Raw genomic sequence first — 6,000 nt, 5'->3', positions numbered from 1 at the left:
ATTGTTACAGCTGTACAACATCATACAACCATAGAATGTCCTGAGTTGGAATGAATGCACAAGCATCATCAAAGTCCAACTCCTGGCCCTGCACAGGACAACTCCAATTATCACACCATTTTCCTGAGTGTTGCCCAAATGTTTCTTGAAGATGTGCTGTGACCAGTTCCCTGGGGAGCCTGTTCCAGTGCCCAAACACCCTCTCTGTGAAAAACCTTTCCCTAATATCCAACCTAAGTTTCCCTTGACACAACTTCAGGCCTTTCCTTTGGGTGCTGTCACTGGTCACCACAGATGAGAGAGATCATGCTTGCCACCTTGCTTCCCCTCACGAGGAAGCTGCAGACTGCCATGAGATCTCCCGTCAAGCTTCCTCTTCTCCAGGGACTGATAAAGAATATGAGCAAAATAATCATCCTAAGAAAATGGGAGCAGGAGTTCATCTTCCTGTTTTGCTGTGTTTTTCAGGGACTTTGTTAAATACAAGCTTACACTTTCAGGTGATGTGTGTCATCCTTTCTGAAAAATCAAGGCCTTGTAAACTTACCTCAGGTTAGACACCCCAAATGAACACTTTCAGATACCAATGTTCCTCTTATTTTTCAAGGCTGGGAGAGACTGGATATGGTCTTCCTTTACTTACAAAACTATCACATCAGTTTCCTTGGGCCTTTGCATTGATCAGAGATTTCTCATATATCTGTCTGTCCTGGATAGGTCATTTGCTTTCCCTAGTCTAATAACTCCTTTTTTTCTTCCTCTCTAAAGACCCCTGCCTGCCCAGAGACTTCTTTGCAGAATATAATTCTCCGTCCTTTTAATTCTAGATAAGCATATTGGGGAAAAAATGTCCAAAAGTAATACGGAATTATACAAGTTAGACAAAAGGTTTTGATTATGCTGGTCTATTTTCCTGTTTGGCAGAAATATGTTCTTGAAGTGAAGTGTTTCTCACAACATGGAGTGGTTTGGGGATTGTTATTTGTGCTTGGTACAACTATACACATGCAAAACTGCAATGCTAGAACTGTTCTCTAGTTAGCCGAGACTAATGTTATTAAAAGAAATGGTGGATAAAATAGGAAATGAAAATCCTGTTGCCAGGTCAACCACATTCCTTATTTGTAAGTATTAGTGTGCGTATGAGACGGATAATAAGTAGTGAGGACAGACAAGAGCTGAAAGCTCTTCATAGCACTGTGGGAGGGTAAGGTTGAAGAAAATAATGCCTCTAGCAACAATGACCTAAACCCTTCATTCTTTTATCTCTCTGTGTACATGTCAGTGAGAAAGAGGGAGAATTATTAGAAGGATCAAAAGGCAAAAATCTGTTTCTTAATTAACTGTATTTCAGTTTCCTGAGGGGACACACAATGTGTTTCTGTGTGTTTTCTCAGATTTCAATGGTGATGAGGGGCAGTGGATCAAAGATGTTGCCTCACTTAAATGGCCCTCAATTTCTTTGTGTTTACAGTAGGTGATTTGTTACCTTTCCAGGTTTTCACTTTATTCCTGTAAATGTTATTTTTAGGGTTTCATTACTAATCTTCTTGTGAAATCTACTTGCTATGAGAGAAAAATAAAAAGGAGGAAGAGATAAAATAAAAGGAGCTTCAGGGTGTTTTTGCTGATTGTATCATCAAGCAAAAATATTTGTTGTTATGATGAAAAAATGTAGTGGTCAGAATCTTTCCACTTGCTAGGCTGATTGAATGGAAGTCTAAAGAACAGTGATTCACTTGAGTGAGAAATAGTGATGTTTTAAGTAGAAGGTTTAATGCAAGTATGTTGCACCACTAAACTTCAAAGTGCTTATTTGGGGAATGTGCTCTGCATCTTACCGCCACTGACTTACAGAAAATTAGTATGATTCTGACTCTGGTCTCTTGTTCCCCATGTCCACAAGGGTTAGGAATTCTATGGTGGGAAAAATGTGCTCACACCTGAAACAGGCAATGCCTGTCTCTATTCAGCAGGTGGTTTTGCAACCTCCTGAGAGTTGTACAGATGGATCCCAAACACTGCAGTGATACAAAAATATAAGTGCTTCTTTTTTTTTTTAAAATTGTCTCTCTGGTTATCCAGCAGTTCTTATTCTAGTCTGTAGAGGACTACTAGGTGCTCAGACTTTAAGAAAATCTGAACGTGAAAGTACCTACATGCAGATGTAGGCATGCAGACACCCAGTTTTGAAAGTCTTGCCTAATGGGTGCAGTGTGGGTGGCCAAGAAGTTTTAATTGGATTCCTTGGAGCTGAGAGATGGAAGCATTGATATAAACCACTTATTTTCTAGCTGGAAACAATTTTATAAGAAGTGGCTAATAATTTCCTACTCCAGTGTGTTTCATTTTCCTTCCCTTGATTCAAAAGACATTCTTCATTTGACTGTGGAGAAATCAAACCTAAAGTATTGTTGTATCATGTATTACAGCTGCTTCCATATCATTTTCTTTTCTATTTGCCTAAGTCAGAACAGAACTGAAGTACTCTTCCTTCCAGAGAAGATTTCTATTTTGGTGAGGAGGAAAAGAAAACCAACAACTTGTGTCATAGGCTTAGAAACCTGTAGTTTCATCTTTACAAAATCATGTTGCAAAACAAAGGAAAAACAGTGGCTTCTGCAGAGATGGTACAAGAGAACCTGGGGGAACCCAGGGTATTTTATGATTTCTGAAATCTAAATTGCAGAGAAGGAGGAACATTTTCCTGGGCATGGAACCTCTGTCTTTTTTCCATTCAGCCAGCTCTGAATGTAGCAATGCAGTATTTGTCTTCTGTTTAGGATAAGCATGTGATTGGCATTAAGTGTTTAAGCGTGCGTCTTTCTTTTATCTCATACAAGTACTGTTTTCCCTCTTTCTGTTCGGCTAAATCATGTTGTGTATTTTATATAACCTAGAAGAGTCTCTGTGTTCTTAAACTTGTTATCTGCTCTCTCAGCATTTATTCATTTTTTTAGTTGCCTATGGATGTGGAAAGGTTAAGATACAGTAACTGGGCTCTCTGATGACAAAATTGTTCCTTGTAAAACTCCTGCTTGCATTTTGTCCTCCATTTGCCTTTTTGTTTTGTACACTTCAGCTTTAGGATAATCACATATTGTGTTACATAGAACTCTTCTGTTCTTCCACTGGTGCACACAGCATGTTCATGGAAACAAAATACTGATGTAGGCAAACTACAGCAGATACATTAACCCATAAAATATATGACATATTGTTATTAGCTGGAAAGTATTAGGTGATGTAAGTTACTCCACACAGGTGTCCTGAAATTATCCATATCCTCTTTACTGAGTTTGTTATAGCTGTGTGTGTACACAACAGAATGTTATTGATGAATCAAATTCTTTGTTTTGATACCCAGAAGTGTTGTTTGGGCTTTGATTTCCTTCCCTGTGTTCTGTCACACCCTATTATAAAGCTTTGGGTAAAGAATGTTCCTTGTAAGGCAACTTACTTCTGCAGACTGCATGTTTTTACTAATTATTTTCTATGTTCTCTGTTAGATGGATAATTTTCAGGTTGGTCTTACTCTTATGCAAAATTGTCTTGATAGATGAGTAGCTCAGAGCAACATCTGTAATTTATGGATATAGAAAATGTATGCAGTCTCTCACTGTCTTTACAGATGTGCTTTAGGGCAAGTGAAATGTTCAGATAATGGAAAGGGGGAGTGTTAATAAATCTCAGTCAGGAAGACAATATTTACTTCTTCTCTTTAAAATAAATTCAAAGCCTAACTCCAAACTACTTCTTTAAATATCATCGGTGCTCTTTTTCTTCATGCCATTGCTATTGTTGAATTCAATACAAGATAATGTGCTTGATGTGTAATTCAAAAATACAGGTAATTAGATTGGGATATTTGTTTTCCAAAACAGAACTGCTAGATCACTCAGACTCCATAAAAATGTAGACTAGTGCTTTTGATTAGTTTTTGGAGTCATTTAAGTTTCTATCGGTGTTTGTTTCAGAGAGTCTATTACCATATATTGGAAAATGACTGTTGCAGCATTAATAACATTATTGCAATCTGTAAGGACTGCAAAGGAAATGAATGACACAGAAATTGCTGCTTTGGAACAGACCAGTGATCTGTACAGTCTTGTATCTTGTCTCTGACAGTAACCAATACGTGATGATTCAGAGGTAGAAATACACACAGCCAATTGTGTTAGAGTGTACCACAGAGGGAAATTTCTTTCTGGCCCCAGATGGTGCTCATTTTATGCCTTAAAGCATGAGGATTGATAGCCATTGTAAATTTTACCTTAGTTAGTGTAACCAAATTGGATTGTTCCTTGTTGTCCATAACCTGCCCTTCACCTGGCCTTCAGAGAATTACAGTGCTCTTCCTTACTGCTGGATTCATAGCTTTTACCTTTGCTGCTTTACGCAGATGCAGCAATGCAACTCAAAGACTTGTGCCACCATTTTGCATGTCACACACATTGTATTTTTCATCAATAACAGGCTGGTTCAATGCTTTTAGTTAAACTAAAAGTATTACTTTCAGTGGGGCAGAGCAGATACTAGACTCATCCTGTGTCAATTGTTATTCTGAACATGGGACCCTTAGTCATGGAAGCAGTTGAAGATTATGCCTAGAACTGATGCTGTAACATTTCTGTGTCATTGCAGTGGCCTTGAAAGGATCAAAATTGGGTTTGGAGCATTACCACACCCTGCAAATCTTGACCTTAGCAGTCTCTGAAGACTTTTCACAGTGTTCTTTCACTTCCTACATTCCTACACTGGAGTGCAAGGTACTGTTAGAGAAGTGAATATTGTTCTGTTACTGTATGTATGTGACATTTAGACCAAAACTTACAAAAGTGCCCTGGGTTCAGCTGTAACAGAAGCAGAGACCAAGTTCTTTGTAGTAAGCTTTGGTACATTTCATTTGTTGTGCACCCATCTAATAAAACCCTGTAGTCTGAGAGGAGCTATCTGAGAGTCTGGTAAAATAGTTGTTGCAGACAAAAGCTGACCTCATTTTAGGTTGTCATTCATAATGCAAAACAGCAGAGGCCTTTGAAACTGCTTGCACTGATGTTGCTGCCCTTCAAGACCTTGGGTACAAGCTAGTTTGATGGAGAACAGCACTGCATGTCTTTCTGGTTTGTGCATTGCTTTTTAGCAAGTCCCTCCCTGCATCCAGAGTGTGAAGAATCTGCAACAGAACTTATGCAATTACTGTCCTTCTTGTCTTTGCCTCTGTGGGTGCAGATCAGTCTCTGACATCACGGATAATATTAAAAAAGCAGCAAGCAGTTATCACAGGAAGCAGATTTTGCTCAGCAGCTTGCAAACTTGTCATTAGGTCCTGCCTTTCTGCCTTCCAAATGCATGCTCCACTGTCATTTTGTTCCTTCTTGAGAAATAATTAAACAACTCAGGTCTCCTTGCCAAATGACCAGTCAAAGCCAGGGAATCTGGGTATCCTGAATGACAGTGGAGCTTCATAACAATCTTAGGAGAAAAAAAATTTATTTCTCACTGAAGGAAGGAGGTTCAGATTTGTTTTATACTCTTTCAGTATTACTGATTATGAATCTTCTGGAGGGATCATCTAGGTTTTAAATCAGCATGAAAAAATAACTGTTTTGTTGGTTGGTAAGTGGCAGTTGTCATGTGGCCAATCTCTGAACTTCAGCTGATCGAATCCAGCAGGAATTGTCCTTGAGTTGTCAGGCTTTATGAGCTGGCACATTGCCTCCTCCTTTACAGCAGATTCTAATTCTACCAGCACTGCAGCAGTTGAATACTCACTCAAAGTGATGACATTTTGTATGTTAGTAAGGAAGTCCTTCTTTGTCCTATGAAGGAAGGGGCTTGTGGTGGTGACACTGCTGCCTGAACTTTGGAAAAGGCTTCTGTCATCCTGGACTTCCGTTGTCAGGGCTGGTCCTCATGGACTTGCATGGTCATGTCCTGTCACTCCAACTTCCCATTCTGAACTGAGAAACAGGACTGTAGCCACTCAAGTGAAATTCC

Source organism: Pseudopodoces humilis, chromosome 6 (assembly GCF_049639895.1).
Source record: "Pseudopodoces humilis isolate 2021_Gansu_Grassland_sample_001 chromosome 6, ASM4963989v1, whole genome shotgun sequence".
Lineage (NCBI taxonomy): Eukaryota > Metazoa > Chordata > Aves > Passeriformes > Paridae > Pseudopodoces > Pseudopodoces humilis.
Note: the sequence above shows the minus strand (reverse complement) of the source record.